The 21,370-nt window shown below is 42.4% G+C and overlaps 3 protein-coding genes across 3 annotated transcripts in view; 2 read left to right on the top strand and 1 right to left on the bottom strand.

The window, feature by feature from the left end:
* The window catches only part of LOC114643526 (NACHT, LRR and PYD domains-containing protein 3-like), a 2,412,635-nt gene that overhangs the window by 233,866 nt on the left and 2,157,399 nt on the right, over window positions 1-21,370 (top strand). The window lies entirely within an intron of this gene.
* Window positions 1-21,370, bottom strand: part of LOC114643530 (protein NLRC5-like) — a 1,801,805-nt gene that overhangs the window by 1,371,399 nt on the left and 409,036 nt on the right. The gene's annotated exons all lie outside the window — the stretch shown is intronic.
* Window positions 3,808-21,370, top strand: part of LOC114644530 (uncharacterized) — a 93,092-nt gene continuing 75,529 nt past the window's right edge. The window contains exon 1 of the mRNA XM_051925848.1: window positions 3,808-3,978. The gene's annotated coding sequence lies outside the window, so the exon portion shown is untranslated. The remainder of the gene's footprint in view (window positions 3,979-21,370) is intronic.

Below are 21,370 nucleotides of genomic sequence, written 5' to 3'. Positions count from 1 at the left end.
CTTCCTCATTTTTGACTCCATCCTTTAACATGGCGGCCAGTATTGTCAGATGTCATCAGTCTTGTCTGTCACTCCATTTCTGTACCATGATGAGTTAAGATGAGGACAGAAGGTTCACTCACAGCTCTGCAAATCTGCATCTTTGATTATTTAGATATGTACAAATGAATTTCTGTCTGTCTGTCTGTCTGTAAGAGCATCACATGAAAACCGCCTCACCAATTTCTACAAATCTGTGTACTTATTTCTGACGTAGTCTAAATTTGAATATATGCTAATTAAATTTTAGATTGTAAGGGACAACCTCACTAAAAGTTGTCATTTTTGTTAGAGCTTTTAACCTCAATACTCCTGAACACAACACGATATTGATGTGAATTTTACTTCAAGTGAATTAGAAATGATTGCATAACATAACAATGCCCCTTTTAGGTGTTCACATTGAACACAAGCATTGCGGAGAATGTTTAAAAACGTAAGCTTGTTGTAAAGACAAGATTTTCACATTTGCCATTGAATAATTCTTTAACAGTTGAACGTATCAAAAATAAGTTCTGTGTTTTCTGAGTGCTCAGTTTATGATGAACAAAAAGGTTCTGTTTAAATTTCTACAAGGCTAAATTGTAGCACATAACACTACAAGCGGGTTGGCTTTCTGGACTGGCCGTCACTGCATTATATGGTCTGGAGGTTGACAAAGAAATATCTCTTCAGGCGTTATTGTGGACGACCAAGTCTGGTAGGACCCTGCTCGGTACAGGATTCCAGCTGCCTAGTGCAGGCGTCATGTAGCTATGACAACTAAACAGGAAATGGATATTTCCACGGGAAACTTTTCTTTTTAAGGGGAATGGCAGACTGAGAAAGAAGAAAGGTAGAGAAGCAGAAGGCAAGGGTCTCGGCTATCTATGCCTAAGAATACAACACGATCAGAATTCACCCAGGGACGTCCGCTGTTTATGGGTGGCCACCCAGAAGTTGCAAACAGTGAGGCGATCCCCTGAGAGGAGGCAAGGGTGGCAGTATATGGACCTGTGGTTCTCAGGATGCTCCCGTTGGTGAGTCGGACTCGTGTTTCTTAATCCTTCTTGATAATAAGAAGGCAGCCATGTTCACCTGAGGACTATTTTTTCTTTTATCAATGAGAACTGTACAACCAGATTCATTGCCGTTTCACACAGATTATGTTTAATCCTTCTCCTTTTGATTTGTCTTTTATTTCATGTGTGTTTCGTACCGGGGATTAAGATTCAGCCACTGAGGGTAGGGAGGCGAGGGAGGGCTTCCGGGGACCATCTGGATTTCTGTCAAGTATTAGCAGGCATGGAATTGGGGGAAGAGGGGTCGAGGAGCGAATATTTTTTAATGCTACTGAGGGATCTCATGGAGCACAAACACAAATTTTGGCAGAGTTTTTTGGCAGCCTTTGTTAATTTTCATAAACTGTTCGACTCCGTAGATCAAGTTGCCCTGTGGGACATCCTGAGACTTCAAGGGATCCCCTCGAGGTTGCTGGATATCATGGCTGGCCTGTGCACTGGTACTGTGAGTGCTGTGCAGAGTGGAGGCAGTACCTCTGTGTTTTTCCCAGTTGATTCTGGGGTTTGTCAGAGGTGTGTTCTGCTCCTACTCTGTTCATTGCTTGTATGGACTGGGTGTTGGGCAAGGTCGTGGGGCATCTGTTGGTGAAAAGAGATTCAGTGATCTTGACTTTGCTGACGATGCTGTGTTCTTCACGGAGTCAATGGAGGCTCCAATCAGGGCTCGAGAGAGACTGAGTGAGGAGTCAGAGAGTCTGGGCTTGTGAGTGTCCTGGTAAAAAACAACATCCAGGCCTTTAATGACCTCTTGGGCACAGCCATCAGCAGTGTGTCTGTCTGAAGAGAGAGTGTTGACCTTGTCGAGAAGTTTACTTACCTCAGCAGTGACATTCATGACTCTGGTGACTCTTCCTATGAAGTCAGTAGACAGATTAGGACAGCATGGGGGGTCATGAGGTCGCTGGAAAGGGGTGTGTGGCTCTCCAGATATCTATGCAAAAGGACGAAGGTCCAAGTCTTTAGAGTCCTGGTGCTTAATGTTTGCAAGACATGTGACCATGTTTTCCAGTGACCTGAAACTAAGAGTGGACTCCTTCATGTGTTTCTCTTCGGAGAATCCTTGGGTGCCGCTGGTTTGACTTTGTGTTGCTCACAGAGTCCTAAATGAGGCACATGACCTGCATTGTGAGGGAGTGTCAGTTATGACACTACAGCCATGTGGCGCAATTCTCATGAGGGTGATCCGGCTCATAAGATTCTGTTTGTTGAGGATCTGAGTGGTTGGATCAGGCCAAGGGATCACTTGGCTGCGACTGATAAATGGGCAGTTCCAGAAGGGGGGAACTGGATTGAGTGTCTGCTGGGGGGTTGCTAGCCGGGATCCTGAGTGGTTTTGTTACGTGGTGGGTGCAACAATCTACTATACCAGTGCATGCTCCTCAAACTGACCTAACCTGACCTTTCTGTTTTTCTATATATTCAGATTTTTCATTGCTAGCTGCAGGCTGTTATGCCAAGATGAACATTGGCTTTATGTTGTATACTCGGCTGGGATGAGAATCAGCACCTCCAAATCCGAGACCATGGTCCTCAGCCGGAAAAGGGTGGAGTATCCTCTCAGGGTTGGGAGCGAGATCCTGCCCCAAGTGGAGGAGTTCAAGTATCTCGGGGTCTTGTTCACGAGTGAGGGAAGAATGGAGCGTGAGATCGACAGGCGGATCGGTGCGGCATCCACAGTAATGCGGGCGCTGCATCGGTCAGTCGTGGTGAAAAAGGAGCTGAGCCGCAAGGCGAAGCTCTCAATTTACCAGTCGATCTATGTTCCTACCCTCACCTATGGTCATGAACTATGGGCAGTGACCGAAAGAACGAGATCGCGAATACAAGCGGCTGAAATGAGTTTCCTCCGTAGGGTGTCTGGGCTTTCCCTTAAAGATAGGGTGAGAAGCTCAGTCATCCGGGAGGGGCTCAGAGTAGAGCCGCTGCTCCTCCGCATCGAGAGGAGTCAGATGAGGTGGCTCGGGCATCTGATCAGGATGCCTCCTGGACGCCTCCCTGGTGAGGTGTTCCGGGCACGTCTAACCGGGAGGAGGCCCCGGGGAAGACCCAGGACACGTTGGAGGGACTATGTCTCTCGACTGGCCTGGGAACGCCTCGGGATTCTCCCGGAAGAGCTAGAAGAAGTGGCCGGGGAGAGTGAAGTCTGGGCATCTCTGCTCAAGCTGCTGCCCCCGCGACCCGACCTCGGATAAGCGGGAGACAATGGATGGATGGATGGATGTATACTCAAGTTAAACTTTTAAACTAAGTATGTCATGAAGGGCAGCACTGTGTGGGAATGGGCCTTCATGCCACCTACTCTTGAGCTCAGCAGAGTGTCTTTCAGTCTTATTTGGTTTCTCAGAATGATTTGTACAGACTTGCTCTGGTTTTTATAAACATTGAAGATTCAAGTTTTACAAAAATGAAGGATCAGATCTGGTTGGACCTTCTGATAAACTTATTTAAGAAAGTGAATTCTACTTTACATGAACACGAGTCTGGAACTCCTGTCTATGACATGCCTTTCTGTCTCATGGCATGTCATATCTGTGTGGGATTTGTACCTGTGAGCAGATAATAGGTTTGGAGTTGACCATCATCACATTTTGTTTATTTGAGTTGTTTTTTTTATTTATGTTTTTGTTATCTTCTGTCTCTTTAAGACTCAGGTGTGTTCCTCTTGGATGGCTGCCATGTTAAAGTGAAAGAGAAAGCAAAGACGACAAAGCAGAATAATCTCAGGGCCTGAGCTGTGAAGGTTTGACTTTACTACGGCTGGATGTGTTTTATAAACTTGTTGATGAACTACAGACAATAACACAAAGATCTGTTTGTCGATGAATCCCTGGAAACACAAGCAGTGACAAAGGAAAACTGAAGAAAAAAGTAAAAGCAGGTAAGTGAAAAAGGGACGTTGAAGTTACATCTGACTTGGATTAGTGAGTTGATAATGAAAACACTCAGGAGCAAAAGACAAAGAAAATAAAAACCAGACGCCATGTTAGAGGCAACCACACACAAAAGTCTGCTTGTTTACCTGTCAGTTTCAGAGAGGCACTGGTTACATGTGAGGGGTCAGGGGTCACATGACCAGGCCATTCATGGCACGAGCACACAATTACCAGGTCATGTCATCCTACTTCTGAATGTTTAAAAATGACACCAGATGAACACGACGGGTAAGAACAGCAAGTTTGACACTTCATTGAGGCTCAGAGTGCAGTCCAGAGGGGCTTGTGTTAGATGAGTGTGAAGTTATAGATCTCAGTCTCTCTGACACCAAGGCCTGCTTTGATAAAGAGCTCTGCTCACTGGCATTAGTGACAGGTAATCAGGGATGGGCTGGGATTATAAATTGGCCCTGGACGTTTGTCCAGACTGGTGAATCACAACTATTTTTGTGTCTTTAATGCTCTTGCACGTGTTATTCCTTATTGATTTATAAGTTAAGTTGTGTAGCACACTGGTTCTTGGGTTCAGTATCCCAGGAATGAATCTGGAGGACTCTCTGCCATAAAGACACAGGCTGTGCAGGTCCCACCCTGTCCCCTGACTCTCCAAAACTCCTTTAGCTGCTTTGTGTGACTTCCTCTAACCAGCTCTGCTCCGTTAGCACTTGGCTAGACCTTTATAAGAAATGAATGTATTAGGGTCTAAGACATGGACAATGTGAGGTTGTAGTCCTAACTAAGTGTTAATTCCACTGCACATGTTTGAAAGTTGGTGTCCTTCTTAAATCTCTAGATATATATATAAAAGTCAATGTATGTGTGTGTATGTATGTATGTTCTGGCATCACTTCCAAATGGCTGGAGCGATTTTCATGAAACTTGGTACACACGTTTCTCATTCTCTAAAAAATACTGTAGGGTGAAATCGTGAAATCAATCCTAACATCTTAGACCTTACAGTCTTGTATGCATGTTATCATCCAGTTGACACTCAGAATGACCAGCAGAGGGTGAACTGGAGGTGACTGCCAGCATTCTTTATGTTTGAGCAACACCACTGCGCCTGAGGTTTTGAAATTAAATTGAGTTGGCCGGTTCTGAGCATCAACTGGATGATAACATACATACAGTACAAGACCGCAAGACAAGCACATTAGTGAGTCTTCATTGTTTGTTAATTTATTTTAATTTTTAAAGTTGTGTTTTTTTAATTATTGTTTTGTCTTGGTAAAGTAATGTATTGCTCTACTTTCTCCTTTTGTATTATTAATAAGTAGCCTCTGTCAGAATGCCTCAAATCTCACAGACTTACCACTCTTTATAAGATATTGTACCATATAACTTCTCCCCACCTTACCTTCTACATTTATAACCTCAGGCAATTAGGTGTAGTAAAAGACAAGCAGGAGCTAAGTTACATTTTAAATAATGTATTATTGATAATATTAATAAATAATAACAATAAGCAGAGTAGATTTGAATATTGGCAACCATACAACCTGATAAATGCTGATGTGTAGTTCAGGCGGCACACAGACTTGTTAGTTACTTTAAATGTCTCTGGTCAAGTCATCATTTTGTGGTCAGCTTTCTTCAGAACAGACAGCATTCCTGTCTCAATATGGCTGCCGAGCTGTGCTCTTCATTGTGTTGTCTTTTTCAGTTCATGGTGTGTGAGATGGGCTTTCATCAGTTTGGTAAGATAGAGAGAGGTAAAGCAAACAAATGTAAAGATTTTTCTGTCCTACCACTACAGACAATAGGGCGTCATGGTACTTAAAGGCTTGTGATACAAGCCAATTCCAAACAGCCATTATTTAAGAAAAATGGGCCAGAGAACATCTTCATACCAGCCACCCCCAAACCAGCCTGGCTTTCCTGTGGGGGTTGGCTGAGAGACTTCAGCAGAGAAACGTTTGCCAAACTTGTCCTGACCCTGTAGTAAAAGTCACTATCCTGACTTAGTCCCCTTAGGGGGGTGGGGTGTGTGGGGGGGTTAAACATGAATGCTTCTCACTAATGAAACACTAATATCACATTTGCTTTGCCTAAGTTACTAATAAAGACATACAAAATATTTATCAACTTGTATGCAAAATTTCACACCATAACAATTATATCTTTCTCAAACAATTAAAAAAAAACCTTTATTTTCCTCCTGAGCAAAGTTGGGTATTTCAGCTAGTAAAGCATAAAACAGTTTAGATACAAGGGGGAGAATAAAATCAAAAGAGAAATCCTGACTATGACGTTGTGTCATTAACACTGGGTGTCTTTCAATTTACCTTTCACCACTACAGTTCCTGATTCTTAACTTATTTATTGTGTATCCTGTATAAAGAACACACACACACACATATACATCTAGTACAGTATATGCATAAACATATATAATCGCCCGGGTGATAATTCATATCAGTGAGCCATTATTATTATGTGCATTGATGTGACAAACTTCAAAGTGATGCACAGACTGTTTTTCAGTTTCCTTTTAAAATGGCCAATGCTGTGTATTTGCACTGAAGAACTTTTGTGTTTTCCCCTCCTCGAACTGCCATCTTACCGTGGTGGAGGGGTTTGCGTGTCCCAATGATCCTAGGAGCTCTGTTGTCCGGGGCTTTATGCCCCTGGTAGGGCCACCCAAGGCAAACTGGTCCTAGGTGAGGGATGAGACAAAGTCCTATGACGAATAAAAAATTTGGACGCCGTTTTCCCTCGCCCGGACGCGGGTCACCGGGGACCCACTCTGGAGCCAGGCCTGGAGGTGGGGCTCGATGGCGAGCGCCTGGTGGCCAGGCTTGCACCCATGGGGCTCGGCCGGGCACAGCCCGAAGAGGCAATGTGGGTTCCCCCTTCCCATGGGCTCACCACCTATGAGAGGGGCCAAGGAGGTCGGGTGCAGTGTGAGTTGGGTGGTGGCCGAAGGCGGGGACCTTGGCGGTCCGATCCTCGGCTACAGAAGCTGGCTCTTGGGATGTGGAATGTCACCTCTCTGAAGGGGAAGGAGCCTGAGCTTGTGCACAAGGTTGAGAAGTTCCGGCTAGATATAGTCGGGCTCACCTCGACGCACAGCTTGGACTCTGGAACTAATCTCCTTGAGCGGGGCTGGACTCTCTACCACTCTGGAGTTGCCCCTGGTGAGAGGCGCCAAGCGGGTGTGGGCATACTTATTGCCCCCCGACTTGGAGCCTGTACATTGGGGTTTACCCCGGTAGACGAGAGGGTAGCCTCCCTCCGCCTTCGGGTGGGGGGACGGGTCCTAACTGTTGTTTGTGCGTGTGCACCGAACAGCAGTTCGGAGTACCCACCCTTTTTGGAGTCCCTGGAGGGGGTGCTAGAGGGCATACCTTCTGAGGACTCCCTCGTTCTGCTGGGAGACTTCAATGCTCACGTGGGCAATGACAGTGAGACCTGGAAGGGCGTGATTGGGAGGAATGGCCCCCCCTGATCTGAACCCGAGCGGTGTTTTGTTATTGGACTTCTGTACTCGTCACGGATTGTCCATAACAAACACCATGTTCAAGCATAGGGGTGTTCATATGTACACTTGGCACCAGGACACCCTAGGCCTCAGTTCGATGATCGACTTTGTGGTTGTTTCGTCGGACCTGCGGCCACATGTCTTGGACACTCGGGTGAAGAGGGGGCAGAGCTGTCAACTGATCGCCACCTGGTGGTGAGTTGGCTCCGATGGTGGGGGAGGATGCTGGTCAGGCCTGGTAGGCCCAAACGTGTTGTGAGGGTCTGCTGGGAACGTCTGGCAGAGCCCCCTGTCAGAAGTAGCTTCAACTCCCACCTCTGGCAGAACTTCGACCATGTCCCGAGGGAGGTGGGGGACATTGAGTCCGAATGGGCCATATTCCGTGCCTCTATTGTTGAGGCGGCTGACCGGAGCTGTGGCCGTAAAGTAGTCGGTGCCTGTCGTGGCGGCAATCCCCAAACCCGTTGGTGGACACTGGCGGTGAGGGATGCCATCAAGCTGAAGAAGGAGTCCTACCGGTCCCTTTTGTCCTGTGGGACTCTGGAGGCAACTGATAGGTACCGGCAGGCCAAGCGGAATGCGGCTTTGGTGGTTGCTGAGGCAAAAACTCGGGCATTGGAGGAGTTTGGGGAGGCCATGGAGAACGACTTTCGGACGGCTTCGAGGAGATTCTGGTCCACCGTCCGGCGTCTCAGGAGGGGGAAGCAGTGCAGTGTCAACACTGTGTATGGTGGGGATGGTGCGCTGCTGACCTCGACTCGGGACGTTGTTTGTCGGTGGGGGGGAGTACTTCGAAGACCTCCTCAATCCCACTAACATGCCTTCCAATGAGGAAGCAGAGCATGGGGACTCGGAGGTGGGCTCCTCCATCTCTGGGACTGAGGTCACTGAGGTCGTCAAAAAACTCCTTGGTGGCAGGGCCCCGGGGGTGGATGAGATACGCCCGGAGTTCCTCAAGGCTCTGGATGTTGTAGGGCTGACTTGGTTGACACGTCTCTGCAACATCGCATGGACATCAGGGACAGTGCCTCTGGATTGGCAGACCGGGGTGGTGGTCCCCCTCTTTAAGAAGGGGGACCGGAGGGTGTGTTCCAACTGCAGAGGGATCACACTCCTCAGCCTCCCTGGAAAAGTCTATTCGGGGGTTCTGGAGAGGAGGGTCTGTCGGATAGTCGAACATCAGATTCAGGAGGAACAGTGTGGTTTTCGTCCTGGTCGTGGAACAGTGGACCAGCTCTACACCCTTAGCAGGGTCCTGGAGGGTGCATGGGAGTTCGCCCAACCAGTCTACATGTGTTTTGTGGACTTGGAAAAGGCGTTCGACCGTGTCCCTCGGGGAATCCTGTGGGGGGTACTCCGAGAGTATGGGGTACCGGACCCCCTGATAAGAGCTGTTCGGTCCCTGTATGATCGGTGCCAGAGCTTGGTCCGCATTGCCGGCAGTAAGTCGAACCCATTTCCAGTGAGAGTTGGACTCCGCCAGGGCTGCCCTTTGTCACCGATTCTGTTCATAACTTTTATGGACAGAATTTCTAGGCGCAGCCAGGGTGTTAAGGGGGTCCGGTTTGGTGGACTCAGCATTGGGTCACTGCTTTTTGCAGATGATGTTGTCCTGTTTGCTTCATCAGGCCGTGATCTTGAGCTCCCTCTGGATCGGTTCGCAGCTGAGTGTGAAGCGGCTGGGATGGGAATCAGCACCTTCAAATCCGAGACCATGGTCCTCAGCCGGAAAAGGGTGGAGTGCCCTCTCAGGGTTGGGAGCGAGATCCTGCCCCAAGTGGAGGAGTTCAGGTATCTCGGGGTCTTGTTCACGAGTGAGGGAAGAATGGAGCGTGAGATCGACAGGCGGATCGGTGCTGGCGTCCGCAGTGATGCAGGCTCTGCATCGATCTGTCGTGGTGAAAAAGGAGCTGAGCCGTAAGGCAAAGCTCTCAATTTACCAGTCGATCTATGTTCCTTCCCTCAACTATGGTCATGAGCTATGGGTAGTGACCGAAAGAACGAGATCGCGAATACAAGCGGCTGAAATGAGTTTTCTCCGCAGGGTGTCTGGGCTCTCCCTTAGAGATAGGGTGAGAAGCTCAGTCATCCGGGAGGGGCTCAGAGTAGAGCCGCTGCTCCTCCGCATCGAGAGGAGTCAGATGAGGTGGCTCAGGCATCTGATCAGGATGCCTCCTGGACGCCTCCCTGGTGAGGTGTTCCGGGCACGTCCAACCGGGAGGAGGCCCCGGGGAAGACCCAGGACACGCTGGAGGGACTATGTCTCCCAGCTGGCCTGGGAACACCTCGGGATTCTCCCGGAAGAGCTAGAAGAAGTGGCCGGGGAGAGGGAAGTCTGGGCATCTCTGCTCAAGCTGCTGCCCCTGCGACCCGACCTCGGATAAGTGGAAGAGGATGGATGGATGGATGGATGGAACTTTTTGTTTTTCGCCAGTTTATAACAGCTACTGTTGTCACTTCTTGGGTCACTGGCCACCAGGTCAGGAATTTCTCAGACAAACTTTAGTCCATCATGCCCATTGTGTTGAGGCTCTATGTCCAGTCTTTGTATGGTGTGAGTGTACATACTTAAAACATAACTGGTATTTGCCAACATAAAAAGGCCGTTTGCAGCCATGTGGGGTTCTGCTAATGTAATCAGATCACTTGACTACACTCATATTGCAATAAGGGCACTTAGAGTGACTGAACCTGCTTTTCTTACCCGTGACCAGTGACATTCCATGAACACTCAAGTCATCTACAATGTTAATAATGGCATGCAGCACTTTGAATGTAGGTGTTATCGTGTCACTTCACTGGGGACAAAGCTGAAAGCTCATCAACTTGCCACCCACTCTCATCCCCACATTGTTGATCATCTCCTCATGGCTCTCTCATTTCTGGTAGCTTCATGGTGCTCTAAGCTTCATGGGGGACTCCCTCACCCTCATCCCACCCTGAAAGAATAACCCCATTTTGATTTTTCACATTTGTAATTCATATCAACATTTTAGAGTAAGCATATTTTAATGCTCGAATAAAGGTAATGTTTTATAAAAGAGACCCCTCATGTAGAATTTTACACTTGTATCGTCTGGTCAGAAATCAGTTTTGGATTTTGGAGCATTTCAGATATTTGTCAATTGCTCTCCAAAGATGCTGGGACAGATAGGGGGCGCTATCGACTCCTAAACCCGCAGACAACACGTTCAGACACCAGGTAAAATTCCCAAATGTGAATTTATTATAATATTGTGCACAAAACACCTCCACTATACTCAATAATAATCAATAATACAATTAATAATATACAATCAATAATCCTCCTCTCCATCTAGCAGCTCTGTCGCACTTCCTCCCAACTCCTGCTCAGTCTGCTGGGGTTTCCCACAGTCCTTTTATATTACTTGACCCGGAAATGCTTCTTTCCCTCAGTCCATGTGATTTCATAGCACTTCCGGGTCAAATTGAAACGTCTTCTATTCTTCAGCCTGGAAGTACGTCATTTCTTCCGTCTCCGTGACTAGGGAGTACTTCCGGGCTATGTGGGAAATGCAAATCCATGTGCCTCCTTGCACAGCCCCCACGGTATCCAGCAGGGCTGTGAAGTAAAACTCCAATGTCCATGATGCCCTGCTGGAATTCAGGGCCCCTCCGTGTTGCAGGGAGGACTCCATCTAGCAGTGTGGGGTTATTGGTCGGGATAAACTGCTGGCCATTTTTCACAATGTGCAAGAGCACATTTCATTGTACTGACCACTTCCACACACTGAACCTGCTGTAGCCCCTTTTAAAAGACAAAACGTTCTCTGTTTCTACTCTCCCCTCACAAATTTTTCTTATTTGCATCAGTTAGGCAATGAGGGGGTAGCAGAAAGTTAATATGATCATGTGATTGGACAGACAGGTGCACTGAGGATGCAGCGTGGACCAATCAACCCCTACCCAAGAGAAAGAAAGGAAAGCCAACAACCAAAATTACTCTATAAATAATAACAAGAAAGGAAGATGATCCTTTTCCTGGAAATGGAAGCTTATTCTGAAATGTTATTGATTAAATCCTGCCATATTTTTAAAATGTTTTGAATGGAACCTCTAAGTGAGAATCTGATTTTCCCAATTCCAGGCATTATAGAAAATCAGTTACCCACTGACTTACAAGTGGTGGAGTGGGATTCTTTCAGTTGAGCGAGATAAGTCTACACACCAATAGTGAAGTAAAAACAAGTACAGTTTGCTTGTCCTTCTCCACTTTAAGCCCCTCTGTGAGCCCACCAAACACAGCTGTTAGTGGGTTAGGAGGGATTGCGACACCAAGGCTGTTTGAAAGGCATTTAAAGATTTTGTCCATTATAATGTTAATTTGGTGCAGGCCCAAAACATGTGACCCAGTGAGGCTAGAACTTGATTGCAGCGTTCGTAGGTTGGATCTTGTCCTGGAAACATTTTGGACAATTTTAAATAAGATAAATGTGCTCAATAAATGATTTTAAGTTGAATGACTGAATGTTCTGCACATACAGAGCTTGAGTGTATTCTGTACATGGCTGCCTTCCATTCTTTTTCTGAAATATTAAGTGACAGATCCTTTCCCCAATGTACTCTGGGTTCTTTGAAAGGAAAGAAATGTAAAATGTTTTTATATATTGTAGAGATGCTATCTGAGTCTTCAAGACTGATCAATATTTCTTCTGGAATAGAACAAGGTGTGAGGTGAGCAAAATTGGGCAGGTTCTGCTTATCAAAGTTTCTAGCTTGAAAGTAGTGGAGGAATTGTGTTGACGAGAATTTGAATTTGAAATGTAACTGTTTGTAGGATGAAAAGACATATATACAAGTTTCTAAGTGTTTTAATCCCAGACATTTAATAGTGTTTATGTTGGAGAAGGTGGAAAAATGGTTATTATCATGTAGAGATGCAACAGATAAATGCTTCTCTGTCTTAAGGTGCTTCCTACATTGGTTCCATATTCTGAGATAATGAAGGGCAATTGTATTATTAGTGTATTGACGGTAGTTTGTATTAACTGGGGCACAGAGCAGGGAATATAAAAAAATTCTGCAAGATCTTATTTCTATTCAAGACCTGGCTTGTGTATATTCATCGATTTGTGTCACTGTCCAGGTTTAAATACAGTAGCTTGTATATTTGCCACCCACTAATAAAACTGAAAGTTAGGTAGAGCCATGCCACTTTCTTCTTTAGGTCATTGTAGAGTTGCCTTGTGGATGTGTGGATGTTTCAAATTCCAAATAAATGAAGTTATGATTGAGTCTAATTTCTTTAAAAATTATTTGTTAATGTATTTGGGGATGCTTTGAAATGGGAAGCGAAGCTTGGGATGGTCATCTTAACAATGTTGATTCTCACTGCTAATGTAAGATGGAGCGTAGACCATCTATTCACTTCTTGTTTATTTTTTTTCCATGCAGACTGCAAAATTTTGTTGAAAAAGAGCTTTATATTTAGTTGTGATATTTACCCCTAAATATTTAAACTGATCTGTTAAGGTTAATGGTATCCATTCCAATATTGTGTGCTAGAGAATTCACTGGAAAACTCACACTTTTATTCAAGTTGATTTTGAGTCCAGATATCTTTTGCAAATCTGCTAATGCTTTTAGGACTGCTGGCAGAGAATTTTCTGTTCAAGTGCTTCTCTGAGAATCCACTTTATCTCTGATGCATTTCAAAAGTATACATCCAGTGGTTCCATGGCAATTGCAAATAACAAAGATGATAAGGGGCATCCTTGTCAAGTACCACGTTCTAGTTTGAAGTAGTTTGAAATAATATTTTAATACAAGCACAGGCTTCTGGACTAGTATAAAGTAATCTGATCCATATACATATGTTTGGACTGAACCCAAATTTGTTCAATGTGGTGAATAGATAGTCCCATTCAACCATGTCAAATGCTTTTCTGCATCTAAAGATAATAAGATTTCTGGGGCGTTAGATTTAATGGTTGAATCTATACTAATAAAAGGCAAAGCCCTCACTGACTGACTGACTGACTGACTGACTGACTGACTGACTCACTCATCACTAATTCTCCAACTTCCCGTGTAGGTAGAAGTCTGAAATTTGGCAGGCTCATTCCTTACAGCTTACTTACAAAAGTTAGGCAGGTTTTATTTCGAAATTCTACGCGTAATGGTCATAACTGGAACCTGTTTGACTGACTCACTCATCACTAATTCTCCAACTTCCCGTGTAGGTAGAAGTCTGAAATTTGGCAGGCTCATTCCTTACAGCTTACTTACAAAAGTTAGGCAGGTTTTATTTCGAAATTCTACGCATAATGGTCATAACTGGAACCTGTTTGACTGACTCACTCATCACTAATTCTCCAACTTCCCGTGTAGGTAGAAGTCTGAAATTTGGCAGGCTCATTCCTTACAGCTTACTTACAAAAGTTAGGCAGGTTTTATTTCGAAATTCTACGCGTAATGGTCATAACTGGAACCTGTTTGACTGACTCACTCATCACTAATTCTCCAACTTCCCGTGTAGGTAGAAGTCTGAAATTTGGCAGGCTCATTCCTTACAGCTTACTTACAAAAGTTAGGCAGGTTTTATTTCGAAATTCTACGCGTAATGGTCATAACTGGAACCTGTTTGACTGACTCACTCATCACTAATTCTCCAACTTCCCGTGTAGGTAGAAGTCTGAAATTTGGCAGGCTCATTCCTTACAGCTTACTTACAAAAGTTAGGCAGGTTTTATTTCGAAATTCTACGCGTAATGGTCATAACTGGAACCTGTTTGACTGACTCACTCATCACTAATTCTCCAACTTCCCGTGTAGGTAGAAGTCTGAAATTTGGCAGGCTCATTCCTTACAGCTTACTTACAAAAGTTAGGCAGGTTTCATTTCGAAATTCTACGTGTAATGGTCATAACTGGAACCTGTTTTTTGTCCATATACTCTAATGGAGGAGGCAGAGTCACGTATCGCGTCATCACGTATTACGCCTCCTACGTAATCACGTGAACTGAAAACGAGGAAGAGATTTACAGCACAAGTCAAACGCGGGAACGAAGGTAAATGACGTTAATTGTTGACTGTCTTTTAATACTGTGTAATTGTTGAGTGTCTTTTAATACTGTGTAAGCATACATATTAACACATGTGCAATTAAACGTGTGCATTTACGGGGTGATTTCTCAGGCTTAAAAGCTCGCCTTTTATTAAAAAGGTAAATGCAAACTCTTTTCATTCTGAAGGGCACAAACCACGTTAGATTTAGGCCGTTAAACGCGCAAAAATGTCAGTACACCAGATAAATAAGCGCAACATATTATCAGTTGTATTGTATGCTTACAATACATATAGAAATGTCTTAATCGTTAACTAATATTGTGGGATGGTGTTTTTCGACTCGCGCTTTGATTTAAACGATTGCATGTCTTGGTGGGTTTGCGTAGCTTATTGTCAATATCTTTACAGCTCTTTTTAAGACTTAATTTAAAAAGGTTTTCTTTTCTTCTTAATAAAAATTTAAAAGCAGTACTTTAAAACCAGCGCTCACTTCACTCCCTTACGGGAATCGAACCTCGGATGTCAGCGCTACAGGCTAAGCCCCTAAAATTGCGCCACGGCGTGTGGTTCGTTTATTTAACAGCATGTAGATCGGGGTAATTACATTAACGGCATTCGTAATCTGATTCACAATCTGATTGTATGGGTGGTTACCTACCAGGTAACGCTTATGGTTAGCCAGCAAGTCATCTCGAAGTGATCACTCGAGTGAACGCAGCTTCACAAAAAAAACCAGATCCTTAACAAACTGTTATTGGTATATTTTCCCTCAATTTTAAAAAGTTTTCTTTTCTTCTTAATAAAAATTTAAAAGCAGTACTTCGCCGGTATACGAATGTGTATACAGTATATATTATATACATATATGTATCTATACTAATAAAAGGCAAAGCCCTCACTGACTCACTGACTGACTGACTGACTCACTCATCACTAATTCTCCAACTTCCCGTGTAGGTAGAAGTCTGAAATTTGGCAGGCTCATTCCTTACAGCTTACTTACAAAAGTTAGGCAGGTTTTATTTCGAAATTCTACGCGTAATGGTCATAACTGGAACCTATTTGACTGACTCACTCATCACTAATTCTCCAACTTCCCGTGTAGGTAAAAGGCTGAAATTTGGCAGGCTCATTCGTTACAGCTTACTTACAAAAGTTAGGCAGGTTTCATTTAGAAATTCTACGTGTAATGGTCATAACTGGAACCTGTTTTTTGTCCATATACTCTAATGGAGGAGACGGAGTCACGTATCGCATCATCACTTATTACGCCTCCTACGTAATCACATGAACTGAAAACGAGGAAGAGATTTACAGCACAAGTCAAACGCGGGAACGAAGGTAAATGACGTTAATTTATGACTGTCTTTTAATACTGTGTAAGCATACATATTAACACATGTGCAATTAAACGTGTGCATTTACAGGGTGATTTCTCAGGCTTAAAAGCTCGCCTTTTATTAAAAAGGTAAATGCAAACTCTTTTCATTCTGAAGGGCACAAACCACGTTAGATTTCAGCCGTTAAACGCGCAAAAATGTCAGTACACCAGATAAATAAGCGCAACATATTATCAGTTGTATTGTATGCTTACAATACATATAGAAATGTGTTAATCGTTAACTAATATTATGGGATGGTGTTTTTCGACTCGCGTTTTGATTTAAACGATTGCATGTCTTGGTGGGTTTGCGTAGCTTATTGTCAATATCTTTACAGCTCTTTTTAAGACTTAATTTAAAAAGGTTTTCTTTTCTTCTTAATAAAAATTTAAAAGCAGTACATTAAAACCAGCGCTCACTTCACTCCCTTACGGGAATCGAACCTCGGACGTCAGCGCTAGAGGCTAAGCCCCTAAAATTGCGCCACGGCGTGTGGTTCGTTTATTTGACAGCATGTAGAGCGGGGTAATTACATTCACGGCATTCGTAGTCTGATTCACAATCTGATTGTATGGGTGGTTACCTACCAGGTAAAGCTTATGGTTAGCCAGCAAGTCATCTCGAAGTGATCACTCGAGTGAACGCAGCTTCACAAAAAAACAGATCCTTAACAAACTGTTATTGGTATATTTTCCCTCAATTTTAAAAGGTTTTCTTTTCTTCTTAATAAAAATTTAAAAGCAGTACTTCGCCGGTGCGAAGCGCAGGGATATGAGCGACTGACGCATACAGACATATTCATGAGTGCAGGTACTTCGGAAAGAAAGCACCGTGTAAACCTAAACTTTAAATTAAGTTCATAGACCTACAAAAGTTTGCCATTGATTTGAGGCAAGATTGCTTTTCTCATGTACAACTATACGTTGCATTCTTAACAGTAAGCTTGCACAGCTTGGTCATATTACAACCTGAGTGCTGAACTGACAACGTCGTATACAAACAGAACTATAACAATCGTAATAAACAAACAAAAAAAAAAGCGAAGAACCCTTGGATTTAATAAAAAGGCTCTTTCCTTGGCGAAGCAAGGAAAAAGGAAGACCTTATATGGTGTTCGTTTATAAAACAGCGGAAAAGCTGTGTTAAGGCTGCTTCACAAAAAAACAGATCCTTAACAAATTGCTATTGGGATATTTTCCCTCAATTTAAAAAGCTTTTCTTCTTCATAAAAATTTAAAAGCAGTATTTCGCGGGGATTTAGATATATATAGAGAGAGAGAGAGAGAGAGAGATATAGATATAGATATATATATATATATATAGATTTAGATATATATAGATATACATATATAGATATATATAGATATAGACATATATATATATGTATGTATATCTATATATATATATATATATATATATATATATATATATATATATATCTATATATATATATATATATATATATATATATATATATATATGTAAGCTTATAAGTACTGCCTTACTTCTCTTTAAGAAAGGAAGATGTAATGATACTTGATTTAAACGATTCCATGTCTTGGTGGGTTTGCGTAGCTTATTGTCAAAATCTTTACACCTGTTTTTAAGATTTATTGACTGAAACGGGCTTTCACGAAAAAAGTTAGGGCTTTGCTACAGGATACACCCTCCACAAGTTAAGCAAGTAAAAATAAAAGTGTATATTTCTGTTTTATTTAAACCTTTTAAGTTTGTATGCATAGCCCCATTTGGCTGTTTCAGTTTTTTTTTTCTTTCTTCAGTAATATTTAATCTCCTTAAAGAAAAAGAACATATGCATTTTACTTTTTTTGTATCTCTTTAGTAATATTTTAGTGTAAAAGGATAACCAGTATTTAAACCTTTTATGTTACTTTATAAAGTTATTTTACACAATGTTGAAAAATGAATAAGAAAGCTAAATAATTTGGCAGCTGCTGCTTTAATTTTCAATGAAATGAAAAAAGCTCTCCAAGAGAAAACCTCAATGAAGAAGAAACAGTTTGCAAATATATATATATATGTGTATATATATATATATATATATATATGTATATATATATATATATATTATATATATATGTGTATATATATATATATATTATCTATATATATATATATATATATATATATATATATATATATATATATATATATATATATATCTGTGTATATATATATATATATTATATATATATATATGTGTATATATATATATATTATATATATACAGTGGTGTGAAAAACTATTTGCCCCCTTCCTGATTTCTTATTCTTTTGCATGTTTGTCACACAAAATGTTTCTGATCATCAAACACATTTAACCATTAGTCAAATATGACACAAGTAAACACAAAATGCAGTTTGTAAATGGTGGTGTTTTTTATTTAGGGAGAAAAAAAATCCAAACCTACATGGCCCTGTGTGAAAAAGTAATTGCCCCCTTGTTAAAAAATAACCTAACGGTGGTGTATCACACCTGAGTTCAATTTCCGTAGCCACCCCCAGGCCTGATTACTGCCACACCTGTTTCAATCAAGAAATCACTTAAATAGGAGCTGCCTGACACAGAGAAGTAGACCAAAAGCACCTCAAAAGCTAGACATCATGCCAAGATCCAAAGAAATTCAGGAACAAATGAGAACAGAAGTAATTGAGATCTATCAGTCTGGTTAAGGTTATAAAGCCATTTCTAAAGCTTTGGGACTCCAGCGAACCACAGTGAGAGCCATTATCCACAAATGGCAAAAACATGGAACAGTGGTGAACCTTCCCAGGAGTGGCCTTCCGACCAAAATTACCCCAAGAGCGCAGAGACGACTCATCCGAGAGGTCACAAAAGACCCCAGGACAACGTCTAAAGAACTGCAGGCCTCACTTGCCTCAATTAAGGTCAGTGTTCACGACTCCACCATAAAAAAGAGACTGGGCAAAAACGGCCTGCATGGCAGATTTCCAAGACGCAAACCACTGTTAAGCAAAAAGAACATTAGGGCTCGTCTCAATTTTGCTAAGAAACATCTCAATGATTGCCAAGACTTTTGGGAAAATACCTTGTGGACTAATGAGTCAAAAGTTGAACTTTTTGGAAGGCAAATGTCCCGTTACATCTGGCGTAAAAGGAACACAGCATTTCAGAAAAAACATCATACCAACAGTAAAATATGGTGGTGGTAGTGTGATGGTCTGGGGTTGTTTTGCTGCTTCAGGACCTGGAAGGCTTGCTGTGATAGATGGAACCATGAATTCTACTGTCTACCAAAAAATCCTGAAGGAGAATGTCCGGCCATCTGTTCGTCAACTCAAGCTGAAGCGATCTTAGGTGCTGCAACAGGACAATGACCCAAAACACACCAGCAAATCCACCTCTGAATAGCTGAAGAAAAACAAAATGAAGACTTTGGAGTGGCCTAGTCAAAGTCCTGACCTGAATCCAATTGAGATGCTATGGCATGACCTTAAAAAGGCGGTTCATGCTAGAAAACCCTCAAATAAAGCTGAATTACAACAATTTTGCAAAGATGAGTGGGCCAAAATTCCTCCAGAGCGCTGTAAAAGACTCATTGCAAGTTATCGCAAACGCTTGATTGCAGTTATTGCTGCTAAGGGTGGCCCAACCAGTTATTAGGTTCAGGGGGCAATTACTTTTTCACACAGGGCCATGTAGGTTTGGATTTTTTTTCTCCCTAAATAATAAACACCATCATTTAAAAACTGCATTTTGTGTTTACTTGTGTTATATTTGACTAATGGTTAAAGGTGTTTGATGATCAGAAACATTTTGTGTGACAAACATGCAAAAGAATAAGAAATCAGGAAGGGGGCAAATAGTTTTTCACACCACTGTATATCTATACTAATAAAAGGCAAAGCCCTCACTGACTGACTGACTGACTGACTGACCGACTCACTCATAACTAATTCTCCAACTTCCCGTGTAGGTAGAAGTCTGAAATTTGGCAGGCTCATTCCTTACAGCTTACTTACAAAAGTTAGGCAGGTTTTATTTCGAAATTCTACGTATAATGGTCATAACTGGAACCTGTTTGACTGACTCATTCATCACTAATTCTCCAACTTCCCATGTAGGTAGAAGGCTGAAATTTGGCAAGCTCATTCCTTACAGCTTACTTACAAAATTTAGTCAGGTTTCATTTCGAAATTCTACGAGTAATGGTCATAACTGGAACCTGTTTTTTGTCCATATACTCTAATGGAGGCGGCGGAGTCACGTATCGCGTTATCACGTACTACGCCTCCTACGTAATCACGTGAACTGAAAACGAAGAAGAGATTTACAGCACAAGTCAAACGCGGGAACAAAGGTAAATGACATTAACTGTTGACTGTCTTTCAATACTGTGTACTTGTTGAGTGTCTTTTAATACTGTGTAAGCATACATATTAACACATGTGCAATTAAACGTGTGCATTTACGGGGTGATTTCTCAGGCTTAAAAGCTCGCCTTTTATTAAAAAGGTAAATGCAAACTCTTTTCATTCTGAAGGGCACAAACCACGTTAGATTTTAGCCGTTAAACGCGCAAAAATGTCAGTACACCAGATAAATAAGCGCAACATATTATCAGTTGTATTGTATGCTTACAATACATATAGAAATGTGTTAATCGTTAACTAATATTATGGGATGGTGTTTTTCGACTCGCGCTTTGATTTAAACGATTGCATGTCTTGGTGGGTTTGCGTAGCTTATTGTCAATATCTTTACAGCTCTTTTTAAGACTTAATTTAAAAAGGTTTTCTTTTCTTCTTAATAAAAATTTAAAAGCAGTACTTTAAAAGCAGCGCTCACTTCACTCCCTTATGGGAATCGAACCTCGGACGTCAGCGCTAGAGGCTAAGCCCCTAAAATTGCGCCACGGTGTGTGGTTCGTTTATTTGACAGCATGTAGATCGGGGTAATTACATTCACGGCATTCGTAGTCTGATTCACAATCTGATTGTATGGGTGGTTACCTACCAGGTAACGCTTATGGTTAGCCAGCAAGTCATCTCGAAGTGATCACTCGAGTGAACGCAGCTTCACAAAAAAACAGATCCTTAACAAACTGTTATTGGTATATTTTCCCTCAATTTTAAAAGGTTTTCTTTTCTTCTTAATAAAAATTTAAAAGCAGTACTTCACCGGTGCGAATAGCGGGGATTTGAGCGACTGACGCATACAGACATATTCATGAGTGCAGGTACTTCGGAAAGAAATCACCGTGTAAAGCTAAACTTTAAATTAAGTTCATAGACCTATAAAAGTTTGCCATTGATTTGAGGCAAGATTGCTTTTCTCCTGTACAACTATACCTTGCATTCTTAACAGTAAGCTTGCACAGCTTGGTCATATTACAACCTGAGTGCTGAACTGACAACGTCGTATACAAACAGAACTATAACAATCGTAATAAACAAACAAAAA

This window comes from Erpetoichthys calabaricus, chromosome 4 (genome assembly GCF_900747795.2).
Source record: "Erpetoichthys calabaricus chromosome 4, fErpCal1.3, whole genome shotgun sequence".
In the NCBI taxonomy this organism is placed as follows: domain Eukaryota; kingdom Metazoa; phylum Chordata; class Cladistia; order Polypteriformes; family Polypteridae; genus Erpetoichthys; species Erpetoichthys calabaricus.
This window is presented reverse-complemented; position numbering and strand designations above follow the sequence as displayed.